Below are 25,790 nucleotides of genomic sequence, written 5' to 3'. Positions count from 1 at the left end.
ATGTTTCAATGGGGGCCACATTTTTCAACACAGCATCTAATTTTGCACTTGCAATCAGTCACAGGTGCAAGTAATTGAAGTATTTAGATATCCAAGTGCCTGATTGCAGAAACAAACCATGTTGTTAAAATTTAAATGCTATCGATTATGACCACAGAAACAGAACTTTAGTAGAATTTCCCTTTACTCATTTGACCCATAAATCAAGATGGCAATTGAAATGGTATAGAAGAGCAGTTCCCTAAGTGTGGGTCGGGACCCCAAAGTGTATCGTGACCCAATTTTAATGGAGTCGTCAGTGCTGGCGTTAGACTTGCTGGGGCCCAAGGCTGAAGCCGAAGCCTGAGCCCCACCACCCGGAGCCAAAGCCTGAGGGCTTCAGACCTGGCTGACGGGGCTCAGGCTACAGGCCCTCCACACCCGGGGTTGTGGGGCCCGGGTGGGATCAGGCTTTAGTCCCCCTCCTGGGGTCATGTAGTAATTTTTGTTGTCAGAAGTGGGTCGCGATGCAATGAAGTTTGAAAACCTCTGGTATAGAAGAACTTTCTGTCTGATTTTTAGAACCTATGGGTGTGTATGAATCTATGGGTGCTCAAATATCCTTTCAATCTGCTCATTCCTCTTCTCAATTGATATATATATCTATTTCCTGCATTGCATCCTCACACAACAATTTTATATTAAACAACAAATACTTTGTCCCAACCGTAGGAACAGTGACCGGTACTAAAATGTCTCCAAGATATGCAAATTCACTAGAAAATCCATGATATATTGGTGATATTTTCATTCTCTGGGCAGACAACCTAAACTCCCCCATAGATTTCCAGCACAACTTCAAAACTACAACCCATCTATTTAACTCTCTCTAGAACTCTCCCACACCAGCATCAACTTCCACAAACAATTTCAACAATGGAACTTTACCAACAACTACGTATAAGAAACCCACAGATTCAGCAACTATCCCAAACACACCAAGAATTTTTTTGTTTATATCCAGGCACTCAGATACTACAGAATATGCTCTAAGGAGAAAGTCCAGGATACACAACTTAACACAGTTCAAATCAACTTAACCAAATAAGGACACCAGACAAGTACATCACATTATGGAATGGGCCATTCAAACACCCCGAGCGAATCTCCTTCAATACAGAGTAAAAAACCCTCACTGACTACACACACCTAGTTATCACCTGTCACCCCACACTGGAACTCATACAGGGTATAATTAAACAGTTACCACCCATTCTGGATGGGGACCACATCCTGAAATAAATCTTTCCCAAATTCCCTCTTCTGGCCTTCAAACAATTCCTCCCACCTACCCCCACCCCAACCCACCGCCCCCAACATGGCCAAGCTCATCATCAGAAACTCCTCACAGACCAGGAGACACCAACTCAAAGTGGCCCAAGACCCTGCCAGAACAACAGATGAAAAACCTGTAGGCATATCTCCTTTGCTACGATGATCAACACCTCCCACAACACATCTTTCGAGATCCATGGGTGCCTATCACAACAAGTGGTGTACCTCAACCAGGGCACTAAATGCCCTAGCAACATGTGGATGAAATGATACACTCACTATGCTCTCAAATGAACTCGCACAGAAAAACAATAAAAGACAAAAACACTATATGAGTGGTGGGTGGACACTTTTCACAAAATGATCACTCCATATTTGACCTCTTAGTCCTCTTCCTCAGAGGAAACCTGTACAACACCTTCAAAAGATGAGCCTGGGAGCTTGAATTCATAATTTTATTAGAAACTAAAAGTCATGGACTCAGTAAAGACCCTGGATTTATGGCTTATTACCACAATCTGTAAACCCACAAAGTACCCTCCTTTGTACTACGACTGCAGAGATGTTAACTGCCCACTTCACAACATGTGTTAATGCCTTATGCTTAACAATCTGTTCCACCTTGTATTTAGCTGTGACATTTTTTGCAGACCTGAAAAGCTCTGTATAAGCTTGAAAGTTTGTCTCTTTCACTAACAGAAGTTGGTCCAGTAAAAAAAAGATATCACATCACTCACCTTGTCTCTTTAATATCCTGGGACCAACACGGCTACAACACTGCAAACATATATTCTACAAGGTACATTGTTAATTGAGCATCATAAGTGTGCAGTAGATGGGCACAGAGGCATAGTTTTTATTGGCTGAACAAACATGATCCTGGAGATACCTTTCAGTATGACCACATGAGACACAAAACTCAAAGTGCCAATCAAGCTCTGGTTACTCAAGCAAAACTCCTACTATATTCAATTGGAGTTTTGCCTGAGTAAGGACTGCAAAGTTGAAACCTAAACTCTTCCAAGAGAATATATGACTCTATAATTCTAAGTAAAGTATGTGGGGAGGAGGAAATGTCTTTCCATTTAATTTGCTTTGCATCTTTTCCCTCTGGCTAGCTGCATTGCTTGGATTTAAATTGTGTCTTTTTTCTTCAGGAATAATACTTTTCTGAACAGGGATGATCAATCATGCTGAATTATATGGTGGATTGGGGATGTGCACAAACATCTACTAAGAAAATAGGTTGAGACCTGTAACACATTTTCCCTTGTCACCTAAAACAGATTATTTGAACCAAATGTTTGCTCTAGAAGCAAAAGTAAAAGACTTTAAGTGCCTTAACCTACTAGGTCACTTGGAGACTGAAACAAATTACAGTAGCTATAAATTTTTAACAATGAATGGTACATGGATTTTTTTTTCTACCTGTATAGTGACCACTATCATATAACTTTTTACATGCACCTTTCAGTAGACTAAAGATTAATGTGGAAACAAGCGCCGGAGTCAGCACTTGCTAGACTGGAAAAAAGGTAATTTCTGAATTACTGACTTGCTGAAATGGCAGTGGTATTATAGGACATGCCCCACAGAACAGTCACAGGATCACTTTCTGCAGTAGATTAGATTAGGATTTGGTTTTTATATCTTATTTTACAAGAAGAAGAAGGTAGAAATGCAGTTACTTCCCCATCATATTCCTGTGAGTACAATTATTCTTAGGATAGTTGTTCAAGCAGCCAGAACTTTTTAATATATATATTATAATTTTTAGAGTTGGGGGTCAAGCTGCAAAAATTCAGGTCAGTGTTTGGATTTCCAATGCCCCCATATTTAGGAGTGATCTTGAACACCCACCAATATCCAGGATTGTAGAGACAAGGGTTCTGGGTGAAATCTTTTTTCTAATCATTTTTGTCATAGGGAATATATTTAAAAAATAATTATTTCCATTTTTAATCAATGCAAAAGTTATAACCATATGACCATCTCTTTACATGTAATAAATATTGGTCAGGGGGTATAGAATAGCATCTGTAAGTCATAACAGAATATATAAATCTTTAACAAGAAACCTGATAGAGGATGGTCTTTAAATCTGTCTGTAGCCTGTGAAAAGCCAGTGTAAAGTTATTCACATACCGTCCAGAAGAGGAGTTAGCAGACTATAAACTGTGAAAATGTAGATCACTCTTTTTCTAGTTACGTGAGTTAATCAGCCAAACTATTTTAAAGTCCATGTCTACTGTCCAGATCAACCTGTAATCCGGGTGAAATTTCTCTTCGAAATTTCATTTCCACTGAAATGAATAGAGAAATTCATACCTGTGAGCTACTCTTTCAGGCTCTTTGCAAACTCAGTGACACATTGTTGTAACAATTATGCTTGCCTCACATTTTGAAGGGTTTCTTCACAGCCACAATTGCTAAAGACCTACTCTGGGGCACAAGTGGGATTTCTCTGACATTCCCTCTTGCACACATTCCCAGGGGAGGACCTCATGCTTCGAGAAATAGTTGTCTGGAGGTTTACACCAACTCCACATGGTTTCAGTACTCCAGTTGTTTTAAGCTGTGCAGCAGCCTTTCAGTGAATACAAGCATCTCAGGTGGGTTCTTGGTCTGCCAATACATGCATCCGATGAAGTGAGCTGTAGCTCACGAAAGCTTATGCTCAAATAAATTGGTTAGTTTCTAAGGTGCCACAAGTACTCCTTTTCTTTTTGCGAATACAGACTAACACGGCTGTTACTCTGAAACATGTAAATTATAGTTGTATCTCTATCTTGGTATTTGATGATATTCTGACTACTCCAAGATTGCTGTAATTGTTCATACTGTTATTAACCCCCTCAACAGAATTACTGAATTAGTATATACATTGAGGAGTGAAAGTATTCCTTACTCATCAAATGAGGTTTCCTTCTCATATACCATTTGTTTTTGTTCACCTACCCTCCCACCCCCCTGAGAAAAAAAAACAACCCATAAGTAGCTATTCTTTGTATAATCTTTAAGCAAAACCTTGTGTTGCTTGTAACTGTGATCAGCAAACAAGTGGCTTCTATTTGTAAGTGATTCAGAAAATAATAGGTGAGCTCTTTAATTCAGTTAATTTAGAAATGGTCAAATGCTAGCCTTCTAAAATTATTGGGGCTTGGGGGGGTCTGATGGATTTAGTTGGTTTTTGTTTGTTTGGTTTTTGCCTTGTGCTCAATTTTAAATGAGTCTAATTAAAGTACCATCCAGTGTTCTTTCATAAAACAGTTAATGAAAGTGAACTTTCAGACTAAATGACACTTGTTACATATTCACAGAAATATGACAGTAGCGTGTGTTGTGTGTTTTCTGTTTCCTTAAATTGTTAATTACTATGAATAGAAATCTTAAAAAGTTCAAACTAAATGATTTCCAAACCCTTACTAAAAATGTGGGTTCCATCATGAAGCATGTAGGAGTTAGAAAGATAGTTGACATCATTATAGGTTACTTAAGTGACAATAAAAATCAAATTTTCATTTTAATTTGTATACTCATTTTCAATTGCCCAGCACTTGCAGGCATCAGGTCCAAAGGTAGAGATCTGGAATGCAACCTCCAGGAGAAAAGAAAGGAAGATAATAATGAAAAGCCTTGGTGGAAAAGCCTCATCCTCCAAAAAATACTTATTTCCTCACAAAACCCTATGCAGAAAAAGGTCAAAATTAATGTCCAATCCCAGATAATCTCACAGGCCATTTAAATTATTCAGCTGTTAAGAAGGACACTTAAGTAGGTAATCAGAATAACTTGATCCCAGAAGCCTCTACTTTAGACCATGTTCAACAGTATTCACACAGATCACATTATCTGTTAGAATATCATTGAGCATATCTCCTAAAGATATCCATTTTCTACAGACTTCAATAGCTGAGACAGTTTAGATACTTCTGACATGAGGGACATCTGCATACAAGCAGGTAGTTCATTACTATCTGTCACCAGTAGTTTTTTTTTAACTGAAATTTACTGTGCATTAAAGGGATTAGTCTGACAGCTCTACAGTCTAAACTCCTATGCTTAGCCACAGAACTGGTGACATATGTTCAGTGACTGTCCACACTTCCCCATCCTGTTCTGTGTAACTCCTGAGAAGGACAACCTCTAGGAGTAAGAGAGCAATTTAGTTTCCATGAACATCCAGTCATTGGCCTCTTTGCTGAGACTGCCAATAAAGAAATCAGTTAATGCTCATTGACATGGTAGCATTTGGGATGCAGACACTCCTCTGCTAAGACTCTCAACCCATTTCATGTGATCCATAAAATAGTCTTTAGATTATGTTTACTTCCAGTCACTTGTGACATAGTTGTTTGTGGTTGGTGCTATAGCCTATTGCCAGTGCCTCAAGAACTATCTATGTCATTATGTAACCAGCTTAGACAGTTCAGAACACCAAATACAATACATACATTATTTGATTTCAATAGTTTGCAGGATGGAGATATTGAGAGAGAATATGAACAATTAGATGACCTCTACTACTCCTATTCTTAATATACATCCCACCGATTTTAATGTTAAGGTTTGATTTCTGTTTCTCATTCTCTCACACTCATCTACTTCCGGACAAGTTGGATTATTCTACACCATTTTCCTGTTACAACTAAGGTGCAGCTGATAAACCAGGACAGTATTGTACAACCTGTCTTATAACAGTAACAAATAGCATGACTCTTCTTACAGCAATTTAAAATTTCTTGTGTATGTTTTAGAGAGGGGGCACTATGTCCCATTGATGATCCCTGAACTATAATGTGCTTATATTATATTGCACTGTAGCATAGAATCATAGAAGATTAGGGTTGGAAGAGACCTCAGGAGGTCATCCAGTCCAACCCCCTGCTCAAAGCAGGATCAACCCCAACTAATTCATCCCAGCCAAGGCTTTGTTAAGCCAGGCCTTAAAAATCTCTAAGGATGGAGATTCAACCACCTCCCTAGGTAACCCATTCCAGTGCTTCACCACCCTCCTAGTGAAATCGTTTTTTCTAATATCCAACCTAGACTTGGTCCACTGCAACTTGCAATCATTGCTCCTTGTTCTATCATCTGCCACCACTGAGAACAGCCTAGCTCCATCCTCTTTGGCATAGGGATTGTGAATGGGGGAAGAAACACATGTTGAATTGTAGAATTTCCCAGTCCCAATCTAGTCAGAACTCCTGGTACCTGTTTAGTCCCTTGTAGTATTCCAATTAAATCTTACTGAGATCTGACAGGTACTGACCATAGCCAGGTACTGGGTTATAATGACCATATTAGGTTAATGAGATAATCCATATGAACTAGGTAGGGAACAAGGTGGCAAAAGTTTCTAGTGAGACATTGCAACATGTTCTGTTGAGATCAGCACTTATGTGGCTCCCATTAATGTAGTATCTAAAACCTCACAAACATTAATGAATACATTCTAACAGCCTCTCTGGAAGGTAAGGAAATATTATCTCCATCTCACAGATGAGGAACTGAAGCATAGAGAAATTAAGTTACTTGCCCACAATCTGCATCAACACAGGGAACTGACTTCTGCTCTCCCAAGACCTAGCCCAGTATAGAGCCACAAGGTCCTTCTTCCTTCTTTTTGGCAAAGCATGAATCTACGGTGTCACCCAATATGCTGTGTATTGCCCTTCCAGCTATCCCTACAGTATTGACATGCATTGTCTGCATGGAGAGGTAACTAGTGGAGCTGCATTACCAGAGGGAAATGTCTCAAACACGGCATTAAAAGGTAAGAAAACAAGATCCTCTGATAATCAATTAATTCCACTATATTGGGAAGAAATTACCAATATGCACTCTAAATTTTTAGATCCTTCATTTCTCTAGTACATATTTGTGTTTGTTTAGAATGTTTTACAATTGGTAATGTTATTTATGATTATCAGGTATTTTACACTTTGGAGTGTCTGACATGTTTGAGAGTAATGGGTTCCAGCTTTAAAGACAGTCCAATTTATCATTTCTTAATTGCCTGCTTGGAACAAAGTCAAGGCAATTTCCCTTCCCATCTGACCAAAACTGTACTCCTATTGGCCTTGAACATTTGATCCTCAGTAGCTCATATTTGGAGAGAATATATTATCAAAGACACTGATAGCTGCTTTGTACGATGCATGTAAAAATGCAATATTAAAATCAATAGTTCTGAAATTCACAGAAAAGAAGTATGTGCAACAGGGAGTTAGAAATGCAAAATGCAGTTTTTATGGGATACTAATGATATAAAATAGCTATTCCTTTTTAAGGAGAAAAAACAATATGAAAAGCTCTTAGGCCCAGATCCAGAAAGGTTTTGAGGCCCCTAACTTCCATTGATTTCAATGGAAGTTCCTATTTGGAAACCAAGTGCTCTATGGTAATGACTCGTATTCAGAATCTCCTTACTGGTGGCTCATCTGCCTTCCTCAGTCTTAACCTACCTCCCACCTCTGGAGCACCGGGGGTTAGAGCAGCGGTTTCAGAATGCAGGAGTTATGGTTCAAATCTCATGTGTGGGGATCACCCTCTTGGACTTAGAATCTCCTCAGTGGCAGCTCATCTCCATTCCTTGGTGTTAACCTTGGCTGAGTAGACTTAGGGACCTTTCTCCATAGCTAAGGGGGTTAGAGCAATGGTCTCAGAACATGTAGGACCAGTTTACTAACAGCACTTTGCAGACTCAAGCCACTAACACCAAAGCTTTCAGAAAAAGGGTATTAGGCTGTATTAATTAATGCTATTAACACAGGGGAAGAGAATACTTAGAGGGTCCTGAAGACAAACAAACTTTGGGATTCAAAGCTCCAGAACCAAAGTCAGAGTAAAGAAACCAGCACAAAATATGAGGCAAGAAGGACCAAACAGACCACAGGGTCAGCAATTTTTATGAGGAAAGAAAAATAACGGCAGAAGTTTGGGCAAATAAGAACCCTCAGAAGTGGATGGCTGTACAAAGGGAGACATGAAGAACAGCAAAAATCTGTTAAGAAAGGTTAACACAAACGAAATGCCATAGTGATCCCCACTTCAACTGAATTACTCACAGGCTCAAAGTTAAGCACATGCTTAAGTAATTTGCTGGAGTCAGGATCATGTGTGGAAGCAACAGGACAGTTACTTTTGTGCAAAAGATTAAGTTTTACAGTGCAATGGTGCTTTCCAGCCTATGCTATAGTTATGAGAAAAGGATTTGCTCACATTGTTGTGTCATTGAGTTAGTAGGCAGCTTCCAGATGAGACTTTTTATGGGTGAAAAGTGGCAAGATATAATAACCAACAGCACTATGGGGAAATGCTGTTCTCCTCAGCATGCAGGCAATGCTTATCAAGATGAATCTTAGGTGGCCTGTTCAAGTACCACACATGGATGAAAAAGTATATCCAGCTGATCTGGATCTGAAGTGGCTGATGGAAAATTTACATGGGATGGGCTAAGTAATCCCTGAAAATATACAGTCTAAAAGAAGTTACCATTGTGTAATATTGACAAAGAGCATTTGGAAACTATAGCTACCAGACTAACTGGAGATAAAGTGAAGCTGTCTGAAACTAAGCAAAAGATGAAGTGAAGCTGTTTGAAACTAAGTCTATGTGACTGCAAACTACAGTGCCAGCAACACCTGCAACAGTCACAGTCAGTGCATAAGCCCAAGTAGCAATACCAGTGTGTGTGCCTGGACTGTGGCAGAACACATAAGACCCAAATTGGACATTAAAGCCATAAATCCATACAATTTTCTGTTACGAAGTGACAATAATCTTCTCTTTTTCTGTATTCTTCCTACAATTCATCCTGGTGTTCAGCTTGTTTTCTCAACTGTAGGTGATATTTGGGCTGAAGTTTGCAAGGAATTCATTTTAGGGGAGAAAACTCATGTAACTTATGATCCTTTTCTTTTTGTTTTGTATTTGTGTAGGAGTTTGCAAACAATAGGTGTTCTCTCCTTTTATTTATTTATTTTCCCTCCCAGACTCATTATTCTGCATTAAACTATATTCAACTGCATTTGTCATCTATTAATTCAGTTATTGACTGCATTGTTCCTCATTATTTACTGTTCCTCCTAATTTAGAATCACCTAGAAATCCTGCTTTCTATAGCATTATCCACTTCATTTATATGAATAAAATAATAGAGGACACAGCAGTAATGCCTGCAGTTCTAGCACTTCACTAATAACTTCTGCCCAGTTTATAAAACAAAACAAAGAAACTACCTACTTTTGTTTCTTGTTCACTTGCAAATATTTACTCAACTGAGGCAAATTGTGTTGTGTGATTTTGCACTTTAGAGGTTAGTCTGTGCTAAAAAACGTCGTTTCCGATAACTAGGCTTAGAAGGATTAGATTTGTATTAGTAAAGGTCAATAAAGGTCAGTTTCACTTTACAGACACAAACCTCCAAAAAAAGATTTGCATCGGTAACAATCAAAATTGATAAATAGGAAAAGAGACAAATGCTGCTTGAGAACTTATTAGAGTTTGATTTAAGGATGTTTACTTTGTATATTTTGACATGTGATGTTGACAATTTGTGTTTTAATGGTTATAAAGCTTTAACTTTTCTAAATGGACAGCTATTGTCCATAAATAATTATTGTCTGACATCCCCCCCATAACTTTCTGCAACTGTGAAAATATAAATAGATAAAAATTAACTCAGAAATAAACACTGATATTATCCACCGCAATTATACAAAATTTAAAACTGAATTCCACCAAGCCTACTGATAACACAGTGTTTGTATATTGTATATATAATACCATTAGACAGATATACACATGCTTACATGCACTCTGATGTCTATGTTCATATAGAAAGAGTAGCTAAACTAGGTATTTAGAACAGAAGGAGAATTTTCAGTTTATGGGACTAAATTGTCTAGTCATAACAGCTTATACTGTGCTCACCATTAAAAAGGCAGCACTTCCCATTCATTACCATATATTGGTGTCTGAGAAGCATTGGTTTTCCTTATATTTAGAATATGAAATAGCTGTTATCTGTTGGCAAATGTTGACTTTTTCATGACAGTCAAAGAATATATTCGACAGCACGGCACTTGAGGCGCTTTAGGAAGGTTTGATTATATACATATACAGCCTAATCCTGCAAACCCTCCACATATTAAACTTTCTGAGCTAGAAGGCTCAGACTCAAAATATAAGGCTTTGGTTCATAATATACTGTTGTGTATGTCTTATCTTCAGTGTTGTGTAGTTCTTTATATCTAAACCTTTAAACTCCTTTCAAACCTCCTTTAGCTTGGTTTCTGAATTTTCAATTTCTTTCTCTCCCTTAGGATAGATTAGATAATGGTTGTTTGCTTGTTTTTGGAAAGCTTGAGTATTTTAACCAACTCTATTCTTCTAGCATCTAAAGTATTAGACGTATATGGTAAGATGTGATTATGTTACAAGAAGACATATGCATTTGGATTTTTTTACCATTGTGAAATTACATTGGGATCTGATCCAGACTCTGTTAATGCATCCAGATGTATGGTAAGAAATTTATTTTTTAATTTAAATATAGCAAAATGTTCTAGATTAATGTTCTAAACTGACTGCCAATTTTCGAAGTTATAATGCTCAGCAGTTCTTTGTTTAGCTTTTGCATGAGATGAGGAAAAAAAAGTCTCAAAGAAGATTAAATATCCTTTTGCACTGCTTTCTAACAATTTTCTAATTTTCTATTTTTTAAAGGCAGATTTTAAAGTAAAAACATCTTATACTGTGTCTGTTTATGCCAAGATATTGCCCAATGGAATTCTGTTTATGGTGATTGCTGTCAATGATGCCAAGTACATGTTTTGTGATTTTGGATGGTTTTCTTTCTTCATATATGACAGGTTTCAGAGTAACAGCCGTGTTAGTCTGTATTCGCAAAAAGAAAAGGAGGACTTGTGGCACCTTAGAGACTAACCAATTTATTAGAGCATAAGCTTTCGTGAGCTACAGCTCACTTCCTCAGATGCATATCGTGGAAACTGCAGCAGGCTTTATATATACACAGAGAATATGAAACAATACCTATTCCCACCCCACTGTCCTGCTGGTAATAGCTTATCTAAAGTGATTTCCAGCACAAATCCAGGTTTTCTCACCCTCCACCCCCCCACACAAATTCACTCTCCTGCTGGTGATAGCCCATCCAAAGTGACAACTCTTTACACAATGTGCATGACAATCAAGCTGGGCTATTTCCTGCACAAATCCAGGTTCTCACAACCCCCCCAACCCCATACACACACACAAACTCACTCTCCTGCTGGTAATAGCTCATCCAAACTGACCACTCTTCAAGTTAAAATCCAAGTTAAACCAGAACATCTGGGGGGGGGGTAGGAAAAAACAAGAGAAAACAGGCTACCTTGCATAATTACTTAGCCACTCCAAGTCTCTATTTAAGCCTAAATTAATAGTATCCAATTTGCAAATGAATTCCAATTCAGCAGTTTCTCGCTGGAGTCTGGATTTGAAGTTTTTTTGTTTTAAGATAGCGACCTTCATGTCTGTGATCGCGTGACCAGAGAGATTGAAGTGTTCTCCGACTGGTTTATGAATGTTATAATTCTTGACATCTGATTTGTGTCCATTTATTCTTTTACGTAGAGACTGTCCAGTTTGACCAATGTACATGGCAGAGGGGCATTGCTGGCACATGATGGCATATATCACATTGGTGGATGTGCAGGTGAACGAGCCTCTGATAGTGTGGCTGATGTTATTAGGCCCTGTGATGGTGTCCCCTGAATAGATATGTGGGCACAGTTGGCAACGGGCTTTGTTGCAAGGATAAGTTCCTGGGTTAGTGGTTCTGTAGTGTGGTATGTGGTTGTTGGTGAGTATTTGCTTCAGGTTGCGGGGCTGTCTGTAGGCAAGGACTGGCCTGTCTCCCAAGATTTGTGAGAGTGTTGGGTCATCCTTTAGGATAGGTTGTAGATCCTTAATAATGCGTTGGAGGGGTTTTAGTTGGGGGCTGAAGGTGATGGCTAGTGGCGTTCTGTTATTTTCTTTGTTAGGCCTGTCCTGTAGTAGGTAACTTCTGGGAACTCTTCTGGCTCTATCAATCTGTTTCTTTACTTCTGCAGGTGGGTATTGTAGTTGTAAGAAAGCTTGACAGAGATCTTGTAGGTGTTTGTCTCTGTCTGAGGGGTTGGAGCAAATGCGGTTGTATCGCAGAGCTTGGCTGTAGACGATGGATCGTGTGGTGAGACAGGCCAGTCCTTGCCTACAGACAGCCCCGCAACCTGAAGCAAATACTCACCAACAACCACATACCACACAACAGAACCACTAACCCAGGAACTTATCCTTGCAACAAAGCCCGTTGCCAACTGTGCCCACATATCTATTCAGGGGACACCATCACAGGGCCTAATAACATCAGCCACACTATCAGAGGCTCGTTCACCTGCACATCCACCAATGTGATATATGCCATCATGTGCCAGCAATGCCCCTCTGCCATGTACATTGGTCAAACTGGACAGTCTCTACGTAAAAGAATAAATGGACACAAATCAGATGTCAAGAATTATAACATTCATAAACCAGTCGGAGAACACTTCAATCTCTCTGGTCACGCGATCACAGACATGAATGTCGCTATCTTAAAACAAAAAAACTTCAAATCCAGACTCCAGCGAGAAACTGCTGAATTGGAATTCATTTGCAAATTGGATACTATTAATTTAGGCTTAAATAGAGACTTGGAGTGGCTAAGTCATTATGCAAGGTAGCCTGTTTCCTCTTGTTTTTTCCTACCCCCCCCCCAGATGTTCTGGTTTAACTTGGATTTTAACTTGAAGAGTGGTCAGTTTGGATGAGCTATTACCAGCAGGAGAGTGAGTTTGTGTGTGTATGGGGGTGGGGGGGATGTGAGAACCTGGATTTGTGCAGGAAATAGCCCAGCTTGATTGTCATGCACATCGTGTAAAGAGTTGTCACTTTGGATGGGCTATCACCAGCAGGAGAGTGAATTTGTGTGGGGGGGTGGGGGGTGAGAAAACCTGGATTTGTGCTGGAAATCACTTTAGATAAGCTATTACCAGCAGGACAGTGGGGTGGGAATAGGTATTGTTTCATATTCTCTGTGTATATATAAAGCCTGCTGCAGTTTCCACGATATGCATCTGAGGAAGTGAGCTGTAGCTCACGAAAGCTTATGCTCTAATAAATTGGTTAGTCTCTAAGGTGCCACAAGTCCTCCTTTTCTTTCTTCATATATGATACTTTACCACAAACACTTAGGAGCCCTTTGTTTGCTTAGTTTTTGAAATGTAAATTTATTTCTTTTAAGAAACAAAACAACACTCTGAAGCAGAGACAGCAGGGGGTCATACATCACAAGGCAATAAAAAAAGGGTAACACAAACACACACATACATTCTGATAGGTATGGATATGCTAAAAAGTTGAGAGGAGAAGAAACTAGAGGCAAATGGGTAGTGTTCCTATGTGTCGGGTGAAGACTATTTCATAATCAAATAAAATGGTTAAACTTATCCAGTCTCCAGGTCACTTTTTAATTTGGTCAACTTCTAAGAAGGGAAGGCAAACTGTAAATATAACACTAGGGCCCACTTTTCTTTATTTCACTGTGAGCTTTTCTGTGTTAAATGTACTCCAGGTTCTTGTAAACCAAGTAGGATTTGATTTGTATAAGAAAATCTCAAGGCAAGGTGTAGTTCCCCAACAAGTCCCCCTCCCCTCTTTTTAATTAAGTACGTCTCAAAAGGAGCAAATTGTGATATTTATTCCCTTTCATAACACATATTTACAAGAACGCTGCAACTGGGTGACATAAAACAAAAGAGATTTATTTACACCAGTGTTTATACACAGTTCAAAAAGGAACAGAAAACAAGCAGAGAACAGAACATCGGAGAAACAAAGACAAACATATTTTATCCTCAGTGTACCTAAGTATCCAATTAAGGAAATGATACGCACATCACCAGTTCCTTTCTTTATTGCTCTCTCTTGGAGTTGAAAGTCATACTAAACTAAGCTGAAGGCAAAACATAACCCTGTTGGCAACAGTCAAACTTCAACAGCCTTCAGACAAGTTAACTTCTCCCTGCCTTCTAAAACCTCTCTACCCAAAATTATCCACAAAAGTGTATCTCAGAAGTATTTGCAATGCTAGCAAGTTACAATAAATCCGGGGGTGTGCTGTGCTGAAGTTCTTTGGGTTAGGATACAAATAATGAGAAATAAAGGAAAAATGAGAGTAGACATCTGCTACAAAGCCCTAGCTAGGATGATTTGGTTGGGTTGATTCTGCTTTGAGCAGGGGGTTGGACAAGATGACCTCCCAAGGTCTCTTCCAACCCTATCTTCTATGATTCTATAGACCACTAGGAATGGGAGCAAGTAAAAACAGTAAGGGCCAAATTTTCAGAACTGGCCACTAATTTTAGGTGCCTAATTCTGAGAGCTCAGCTCTCGACAAAGGTGCAAAATTGAAGTCAATGGCAGATTTCAGGTGCTTAGTATCTCTGAAAATCAGAATTCCCCTGTGACTTTAGGCAAGTCAATTTCTCTGTGCCTCAGTTCCCTATCTATAAATTGGGGATAATACTCTACCTTTTAGAGATCTTGTAATAGTATTATTTTACAGCTCTCAATTTCATGTTAGTGTTTCATTTCTGTTGCGGTTCTGCACTTGTAGCTCATAAAAAAAGATTCCTACATTTCCACAAAAACAAGCATAGAGTATACTGACGTATAGAGCTTGCAGTGAAAGAGATTGAAAGGGGGGTTTAAACAATTGTATTTTTGCTTCTGGTTTCTGTTGAACTCAACTCTGATATACCCATTATAACTACCATTTTGGTGGTTAATACTATTTTCTTAATTCATGTTTCATTTTTTAGGGTGGCAGGTCAGGAGAGTCACAGTCAGGATTATCCAGGGCCTACTCCACATAGGCAAAGAAGCAGAAAAAAGAACAGTTTCCTACCACCTCAGGTTTCAAAGGAGATCAAAGCAGGAGTACCCTTTACTCAGGTATTTATACTAAATCAACAAAACGATGGTCTTTATAAAGACAAAATTCAAAGACTACCCAAAGCCGACCCTTCCCTATTAGCTATTCCCAGTGACAACACCTGAAACAGCAAAGCAAATCCTTCTTATAGTGCCAGGGGAAATTAATTCATTCATTACCGCTGTAGCTAACCTTCCTTCTTTCATGGACAGATCAGTGACAATCCTTACCCTGATATTATGCAGCTGTGGTCTTTTCTCTTGTCAGATCAATGGGTTAACTTTCTTCCTGATTATCACTGGTTAAAAGGTCCACAAATCCCATCATAATCATTTATGCATCTTTGGTAAATGTAAATGTGTAAACTTGTTTTGAATCCCACTGAACTCTTAGTCACAATGATGAGTTTTGGCAGAGTTATATTAGTTAATTATGCAGTGTACAAAACACTATTAATAGTATTATTAAAAGTATTATCAGTTTTAATTTTGTTGCCTTTCAATTTGATTGAAAGTCCTCTTGTCTTTGTATTATGAGAAAAGATAACGAGGAACATTGATTTATCTTCTCTATGCTGCTAATTATTTTGTGTAGCTCTAATGTCTCCTTTCTTTGTCTCCTCTCTACCCTACTACCACCATCCTAATGTTTTCATCTGCTTCATATGGAAATGCTTTCATGGTTATGATTATTTTGGTTACCCATCTCTGTTCCCCTTCTATTCCTACTATATTGTTCTTGAAATAGAGTCACCAGAACTGAAAGTCTAAATAAATCACCTAAGCTGGTTCAATTTTATGAACTACTTTGTTGAGATGATCAAAGAAGTCTAGTAGATTAAAAAAGCATGATTTTTCTTTTTAGATTCTCTACTGGTTTGTTCCTGTAATATCATGATTACCTGAAGTATTAGTTTTATAAGTCTGTCTTTAATGATTGTTTCTACTTAATTTCCCAGGACCGAAGTATATCTCAATGGTCTCATATTCCCAGACTCATGACTAGCAGTTGTTTTAAAGATAAGTACAGATTTAAAGATCTGTAGTTCTCCAGTTCGCTGTATAATAGTTTACTTAAATAACATCATGCATTTTTGTTAGTGGCTCAGCCACTTGTCAAATTCCTCCAGAATGAATTCCATTTATTCTGGAACCTCTCCCCTTTACACCTTAATTTCTGAAACTGCCTCATCTTTATTACCTGAGAAGAGCAGGTAAAAAGGAAACTGCCTAATATTCTGTGTAGTGAAGACTGATACAAAGAAATCATTTTGGTTCTCTGAAATATCCTTACCCTCTGTAATAGCTCCCTTTACTTTTTCTTCAATCCAGTGCAGTCTTTGATTCTCTCACAGGCCTTTTGTCGCTGGTGTACATCAGATAGTTTGTGCATTCTAGGGACAGGCGAACAGAGCGGTTGCCCTGGGGCACCATACCAGGGCTTTTTCTCTGCTCTGATTGGCTGGGCTTTTTTACTTGCTAATAGGTTGCCTGTTCGCGGGGCACTGAAAACATTTTCCAAACTAGCCAGCAAAACAGTTAGGGCTGCTCCTGCCTTTAAGGCACCATAAAGGGCATGTCACATACTCCCTACAACTCTCTGTATTGGGGGGACTGGGAAGAGAGGTCCTGATCCTGAAAGGTATTTAGGTGCTTAACTTCCTTTGATTTCAATGGGAGTTAGGCATCTAAGTATTTTGGAGCATCTGGGTGACAGTCCACACATAGCCCCCTTTGCAGGGTTTAAATGGTGCCAAGGTTCTTGCACACACAATCTGCTTCTTGGGTAGATTTCATTCTAACTGCCCCCAATAAATGGAGCACCTCTTGCATACAGAAATTTGAATCACATATGTATTACTTCTATGATATAATAAAATGAAGAACCTCTCATCTTCATGGGCAAATAACACTGTCTCCAATTCCTAATCTAAATCAAACTGCGGAGTAGCTAATAAAAATATGTCATGACTCACAAAGTTAAGTTCTCTTGCATTTATCTTAAACTCTTTAGGAGTTATCAGTGTCTCATATCATTAGAGCTAATGTCATTGGTGTTGTCTGCAGTAACTATTAAATTTATAGCTGGAAGATAAGACTCAGATAAAAGAACCATTACTTTATAACAGTACTAAAGACAAAAATATGTAGATGTTGTTTACAATGAATACTTGAGAGAGGCAATAGTTTTACAGGAAGATTCTTTGTGCTGTGGAAAATCCATTCTCTGCTTAAATAACCATTGTTTTTCTGTTTTTATAATGTTGACATTTAATTTTAAAATAACACTGAAGACTTTATCCAGTACAAGGGATATAAAGAGCTGAAAACAATTCTACAAAAGGCTAAAATAAAAAAAAAATACCTTTCTGTGAATCCTGGCAACATTTCTCCTCATTTTATTTTCACTTCTTTACAGTGGTGAATAATACAAAGGCTAGGTTAATACTGTATAGGCTATTTAATGGGGTTCCACTAATATTACCTGAATGGAGTGCAATGTGTGAAATCCATCCTGGTCGCCTCACCAACTTATAAGACACAAGATATATCCCATGAGTTCACCAGCAACTCAAGGAATCTCCCAGGTGAAGGAAACAACAGCCAGAGACAGCCAAATATCACCTGACATCTCCCCGAGGGAAGGTGGTTGAGCATGGGTCTATTAGACCTATAAGATCCATACATAATTATTTTCCTTCTACAGTAACCTGGAAATAAAGTTTTGGGCTGGAAACACTCATTAGGACTGGAAAAAAATGCCTCTGTACCTAGCACAAAATTCAAGAGAATGTTATGTGCCACTGGATGGGTCTTCATGCTGGCCCTCATAGATTGCACTGAATTACAGGGTGGGATGGGGAAGTGGTCACAGTTTTATGCAGGTCAGCTGGTCTCAACACTCCATGTATTAATATGCAGTGGCTGCAGTTGCTACTTTAGCGCATAAAGTGGAATAACAGCTGAAGAAGGGTTTACTGTCTCCATGATTACTAGCCCAGGCTTAGAGGATCAGACTTCAACTCCCCAAACCCTTTTCACTCCTCCCTCATAAAGTCCAGTTATTAGGCTTTAATCAGGTAGAAGAGATTTCACTCTAGGAGTAAAGGAGACATAGCATAGCTAACAGCATAACCACTTTCTTCTGTACAAACTTAAGCATCATATTGTAAACCACAGAAAATTTATATTTGTGTAAGCAACATCTGAAATGAATACCAGAGGTTTGGCAAAATGTTTATCTTCATTGCCTCCATATGTTCCATCTAGAAGATATGCAGCGGAAACAATCTTTTAAAATATATGATTCAATTTTACTGTGCAATCGGGAATAGTTATTCTTTTGTGAGTCTGACATAGCTAAATAAAGGATGAATACAAATAAACAAAACCCTTTACAGATCACTTGAAGGAGCAGCTTCATTAGAAGAGGTACAAAAACTGCTCCTTCTGACTGTTATAGCTCACGCATTGGTGAAACAGGTCTAGTAAATCCAGTAAAGGTAGCAGTGATCTGTTAAGAACTGCTACACAAAGTGGAACATCGTTGATGGTGACATTATAGGCAAATATCATGGAAATTCATTTCTCATTAACTCTCCTCTTTGAGACAAACAAGATAAGATTAGTCTGTAGAGTTTGGTTAGCTAAATCATTTACCATATACATCGAAGGGCCACGATTATGATTTTTTTTCCTAAAAGACTTCATTGCACTGAAAGTAATCTCACTTAGGCCATGTCTGCACTGCCTCTCGGAGCTAGTTGCCCAGCCCAGGGTCACAGACTCATGCTAGCAGGGCCTGTGCTTGCACTCTAAAACCTGCTGTGTAGCTGTTCCTTTCGTGTTGCAGCTCAGGCTGAAGATTTGGCTCTCAAGCCCACCCAACCCCTAGTCTTCAGAGCCTGGAGCTGCAGTGTCCACACAGCTATTTTTTTAGTGTACTCGCGTGAGTCTATGGACCTGGGCCAGGAGGCTGTGTAGACATGCTTTTATAGGGCTGGAATTCCTTAGCTACATCTTTCTATCAGCTTAAATAAAAACTAATCTATTTATGTACTAGACGAAATTTTTAGGGTACCCACCGTGGTATCTGCCAGGCAGTCTGGAGTGGCTCAGGACCGTAAGCTCCAACTTCAGGTCAGACTGTCAAAAAGCAGGGCAGAAACCCACAAACTGGTTGTATATTCTATAATTAGATTTCACCAGCCCAGTAACAAGTGTGAACTCCTAAAGGACTATAACAGCCTCACCATGGAGACACACGCAGTCCCCTTGGGCATTTCAGTCTATCTTGCCACCCAGGCAAGCTGGACTATGTCATGCATGGTAACTTCATACCAAAAATCACAACCAATATTCAGGTTACTCCCAGTTCCAAAGGACAAGTCACTTACCCCAGGTCAATAGTACTCTAGTCTCAAACCAAAGACAATGTCTGTAGCTAATCCTGTAATACACTAACTAAAGATTTATTAAGTAGGAAAAGAAATAAGAGAGTTATTTACAAGGTTAAAACAGAAAACACACACACGAGTTACAGTCTTAGATTTACAAAGGTAATAAAAGCTTCTATAATAAGCAGGCCTATATGTTCTTTAAGGCTGATCCATACCAAGCAGCATGGGGATCTCTTGCTTATGTTTAGCAATCTTTTCCCCTCAGAATACAGACAGCATTAAGAGACCTCAATTCCTTCTGGTCAGGAATTTTTATCCCCTTCACCTCAGAATCCAAGCTGATGGGATGAGTTCATGCACAGGCTTCCCCTTCCGGGGGAGTGAGGAATGCAATCAACAAGGTGTCTGTCTTTTGAGGCTACACAATGCCTCATTTGCCTCCAATGGGCCATTCTGTGTGCAGGTTGAGCACTTTGCCTCAATTAATGCTGCTTTTACACAATTACAGAGGTTAACAGTGCAGACACTCAATATAACTTTATACCATGGAATACCAATATCATAAGTAGGGTCAATACATGCAGCATCCTACAAGCATAAAGTCTAAACACTAAACACATTCTTAGAACACTAATATTTATTTTAAATATACTAACCCACAGGTAAGCCAGACTGGTGTCCAGTTATGCATTTGTAAGTGTTCAGTGAGGCCCTAGGCCTTTGACATGAGTTGGGACCTGGTCTGCCAAGGTCACAGTATCTAGATTCACTTTTCATGGTTTCAAATTGGGGATATTCACATTTTTCCCAAGAGAAGAAACAGATAGAGCATGTTGCCTAGCAGGCTATAAAGACAAAGACTAGAGAGAGACTTGGCCAGTAGAAACTATGTGCATTTTATATCTTACTCTTAAAGTAGGCAGGTTCAAGTTTAAACATATTTCTGTAATTCATTCTTGTCAACAGAGTTGTTAGTCCCTCTGCAAGAAAGCCCTGTCTCCAGGATTCCAGATAAATTTAAAGTGTATGGTAGGTTAGAGATGAAGAGTTGACCTTTTAGGTAAAATGGGTCTATCTAGAGCTTGTTATAGAGTAGCTCAGATATTGAATTTCAAGAAATTTAGGCCCACATCCTCAAAGGTTTTTAGGTGCCCAACTCTTGTTGATTTCAATGGGATTAGGTGCCTAAATACCTTTGAGGATCCAGGCATTAGTGGCTGCAAATGGAAAGTGTGGAGCATAAGTATTACATTCTCTCATCAATCCACTCACTCAGAAGGTGAGAAGCTGCACTCTGTAGTAGCTGGAGCTTCCAAGAAGCTTTCATGTCCCAGGTAGAATCCATTACAATAGTGAAGCCAAGCAGGTGTAAAGGTACGAGTGACAAGGGTGAACTCTATATCTAGGAACAAGGAGTGTATAATCTTTAATATCAGCCGGAGAAGTGAGTTCAGAGACTGCCTGGGAGAATCCCTTCAGATCAGCGGCACTGCTATGGGTACCCGAATGGCCCCACAGTATGCCAACATTTTTATGGCTGATTTAGAACAACGCTTCCTCAGCTCTCGTCCCCTAAAGCCCCTACTCTACTTGCGCTATATTGATGACATCTTCATCATCTGGACCCATGGAAAAGAAGCCCTTGAGGAATTCCACCATGATTTCAACAATTTCCATCCCACCACCAACCTCAGCCTGGTCCAGTCCACACAAGAGATTCACTTCCTGGACACTACAGTGCTAATAAACAATGGTCACATAAACACCACCCTATACCGGAAACCTACTGACCGCTATTCCTACCTGCATGCCTCCAGCTTTCACCCTGACCACACCACACAATCCATCGTCTACAGCCAAGCTCTGCGATACAACCGCATTTGCTCCAACCCCTCAGACAGAGACAAACACCTACAAGATCTCTGTCAAGCTTTCTTACAACTACAATACCCACCTGCTGAAGTAAAGAAACAGATTGATAGAGCCAGAAGAGTTCCCAGAAGTTACCTACTACAGGACAGGCCTAACAAAGAAAATAACAGAATGCCACTAGCCGTCGCCTTCAGCCCCCAACTAAAACCCCTCCAACGCATTATTAAGGATCTACAACCTATCCTAAAGGATGACCCAACACTCTCACAAATCTTGGGAGACAGGCCAGTCCTTGCCTACAGACAGCCCCGCAACCTGAAGCAAATACTCACCAACAACCACATACCACACTACAGAACCACTAACCCAGGAACTTATCCTTGCAACAAAGCCCGTTGCCAATTGTGCCCACATATCTATTCAGGGGACACCATCACAGGGCCTAATAACATCAGCCACACTATCAGAGGCTCGTTCACCTGCACATCCACCAATGTGATATATGCCATCATGTGCCAGCAATGCCCCTCTGCCATGTACATTGGTCAAACTGGACAGTCTCTACGTAAAAGAATAAATGGACACAAATCATATGTCAAGAATTATAACATTCATAAACCAGTCGGAGAACACTTCAATCTCTCTGGTCACGCAATCACAGACATGAAGGTCGCTATCTTAAAACAAAAAAACTTCAAATCCAGACTCCAGCGAGAAACTGCTGAATTGGAATTCATTTGCAAATTGGATACTATTAATTTAGGCTTAAATAGAGACTGGGAGTGGCTAAGTCATTATGCAAGGTAGCCTATTTCCTCTTGTTTTTTCCTACCCCCCTCCCCCCCCGATGTTCTGGTTTAACTTGGATTTAGACTTGGAGAGTGGTCGGTTTGGATGAGCTATTACCAGCAGGAGAGTGAGTTTGTGTGTGTATGGGGGTGGGGGGGATGTGAGAAAACCTGGATTTGTGCTGGAAATGGCCCACCTTAATTATGCACATTGTAGGGAGAATGGTCACTTTGGATGAGTTATTACCAGCAGGATAGTGAGTTTGTGTGTGTGGTTTTTGGGAGGGGGGTGAGGGGGTGAGAGAACCTGGATTTGTGCAGGAAATGGCCCAACTTTATTATCATGCACATTGTGTAAAGAGTTGTCACTTTGGATGGGCTATCACCAGCAGGAGAGTAAATTTGTGTGGGGGGGTGGAGGGTGAGAAAACCTGGATTTGTGCTGGAAATGGCCCATCTGATGATCACTTTAGATAAGCTATTACCAGCAGGACAATGGGGTGGGAGGAGGTATTTTTTCATATTCTCTGTGTATAAATAAAGTCTGCTGCAGTTTCCACAGCATGCATCCGATGAAGTGAGCTGTAGCTCACGAAAGCTTATGCTCAAATAAATTGGTTAGTCTCTAACGTGCCACAAGTACTCCTTTTCATGATTTCAATGTGGTCCATGAGATCAAGTACTATTATATCATTTATGTCTATGTGAAGGTTGAAGTCCCTGATGGGAAGGAATCAGAGGGATTCTAGTACCATGCTAGGCAGTAGTTTTGTAAGTTCCTCTAGAAGTCCTAGGTTTCCCTTGTCCTTTGTCTTGTAGATGATACAGATGAACATGGATGGATGTTTTTGTTTCTGGGGTGGAACATCTGCATTTGAGGTTGGAGAGGAACAGAACTGCTGCACTGTCTCTTCTTTCTTTCTGGTGCATTCTGGAGTATGTCCAAGCTTATAGGGAGCATATCCTGTGGGGACTAGCTGTACTAGGGTAGAGCTGGAGGTGGTATGGAACCATGTCTCAGGAAAGCAAGCAAGGTCAGGTGTTTTATCAAAATGAGATCATGAATGGTGTGGGTTATGAAAGTGCTTTGCTGAATTGCAGCCTCAGTGACCCTTTAGTAATTATGGAGTATTTTCATTCACTTGAATGGAAAATTCACTCCAGATTTATACATTGTAGCTGAGGTCAGAATTCTGCCTAATGTGACAACACCTGTTACAGAATTTTCTGAAGAAATTTAGAATGATTTTCTAATAATTAAGTCAGTGATTTACTTTTATCAGATGTTAAAAGAAGTCACACAATTATTTTGATATAAGCCATGTGTATGTATATGAGTATGCATGTAGACTAACACACACACACACTTGCTTAGGTTAGATGAAAGATTGGACATATAGAAGATTTTACTAAATACAGTAAACAATTAGGATATGTTCAGTGGGGAGGCTTTTTTTCTTGAGAAGAAATCACGCTAAGAGTCATACAAGATATGCAAAATCTGTACCTCAAGTTATTTTTTAACTTGATTAGAAATTAAAGAAGCTGGGACTGAGCAATCAATCAAAACATTAACAGTTTCAATCTATCTGTTAATGAAAATTTGCATTAATAATGATCTGTTTGCTAAAAAAAAAACGTAACTAAGAAGCTAGAGGGCATTGTAAGGAAAATGCAAAACATGCAGTGTTACATTTTATTGTGCAACATAAAAATATGGTCTGTGTGGAGCAATGACAGCATTTGGCCCGACTCGACAAAGACACACAGAGCATCATAAGCAATACTGTTTATACCACAGAGCATCTGAAATATTCATAGATTCCAACACTAGAATAAATTTACTGTCTGCTGTAAGACATATAAGAGGTTGATAAACTGCTTTTTTGACCTTGGAGAACTTTGTTGGTGCATTAAGGGACTTTGATACATTAGCAGGGTGCAGACACTTTCTGTGATTTGTTAGATGCATTCTGCTGGGGACTGCACTATCAGGTGTATAGAAACCAAAAGACTGCTTTAGAGAGGGAAATGTGAAAAAAGCAGCATATTCTCCTTCTCTATCCCTGGTAAGAATCACAAATAAATGTTCAGGAGGAAAAAGAGGATTTTTTAAAACTCTTAACTTCTTACAAAAATTATTTTATTGCATGCAAAATGTCTCTTTTTTGTTTGTTTGTTCCTGTCTGGGTGCTTTCTCACTGGTAACAAAGCATCTGACCCAGAGTGCTGCCCTATACTACACATTGGGGCTCTAATGAGTGACAACAATGGCTCAAGGACACCACATCTGTGAAAAGAGAGACTAGAACTAAGGTTTAATAGGAAAGGAAGCAAGGATCCTCTTCATATATGGTGTCCTTCAAATAAGAATGTCCTTCAAATATGGAGAACTGGAGAAAACCAGATGTAGTGTAATTTACAACAAAGATGAACAAGGAGACCCACATTAATTTCTCATGCCAGTACCATGGAGGCCAGTTTCATTTGGATAGGGCTTTATAGCTTCACATTGTTTCAAAGCTGACGAGATAACTGGCTTATGACGAGATAACTGGCTCTGTGGATGAGGGGAAAGCGGTGGACGTGTTGTTCCTTGACTTTAGCAAAGCTTTTGACACGGTCTCCCACAGTATTCTTGCCAGCAAGTTAAAGAAGTATGGGCTGGATGAATGGACTATAAGGTGGATAGAAAGTTGGCTAGATTGTCGGGCTCAATGGGTAGTGATCAATGGCTCCATGTCTAGTTGGCAGCCAGTATCAAGTGGAGTGCTCCAAGGGTTGGTCCTTGGGCTGGTTTTGTTCAATATCTTCATAAACGATCTGGAGGATGGTGTGGATTGCACCCTCAGCAAGTTTGCAGATGACACTAAACTGGGAGGAGAGGTAGATACGCTGGACGATAGGGATAGGATACAGAGGGCCCTAGACAAATTAGAGGATTGGGCCAAAAGAAATCTGATGAGGTTCAACAAGGACAAGTGCAGAGTCCTCCACTTAGGACGGACGAATCCCATGCACCGCTACAGACTAGGGACCGAATGGCTCAGCAGCAGTTCTGCAGAAAAGGACCTAGGGGTTACAGTGGATGAGAAGTTGGATATGAGTCAACAGTGTGCCCTTGTTGCCAAGAAGGCCAATGACATTTTGGGATGTATATGTAGGGGCATTGCCAGCAGATTGAGGGACATGATCATTCCCCTCTATTCGACATTGGTGAGGCCTCATATGGAGTACTATGTCCAGTTTTGGGCCCCACACTACAAGAAGGATGTGGAAAAATTGGGAAGAGTCCAGCGGAGGGCAACAAAAATGATTAGGGGACTGGAACACATGACTTTTGAAGAGAGGCTGAGGGAACTGGGATTGTTTAGTCTGCGGAAGAGACGAATGA

Source organism: Lepidochelys kempii, chromosome 2 (assembly GCF_965140285.1).
Source record: "Lepidochelys kempii isolate rLepKem1 chromosome 2, rLepKem1.hap1, whole genome shotgun sequence".
Taxonomy (NCBI): domain Eukaryota; kingdom Metazoa; phylum Chordata; order Testudines; family Cheloniidae; genus Lepidochelys; species Lepidochelys kempii.
This window is presented reverse-complemented; position numbering follows the sequence as displayed.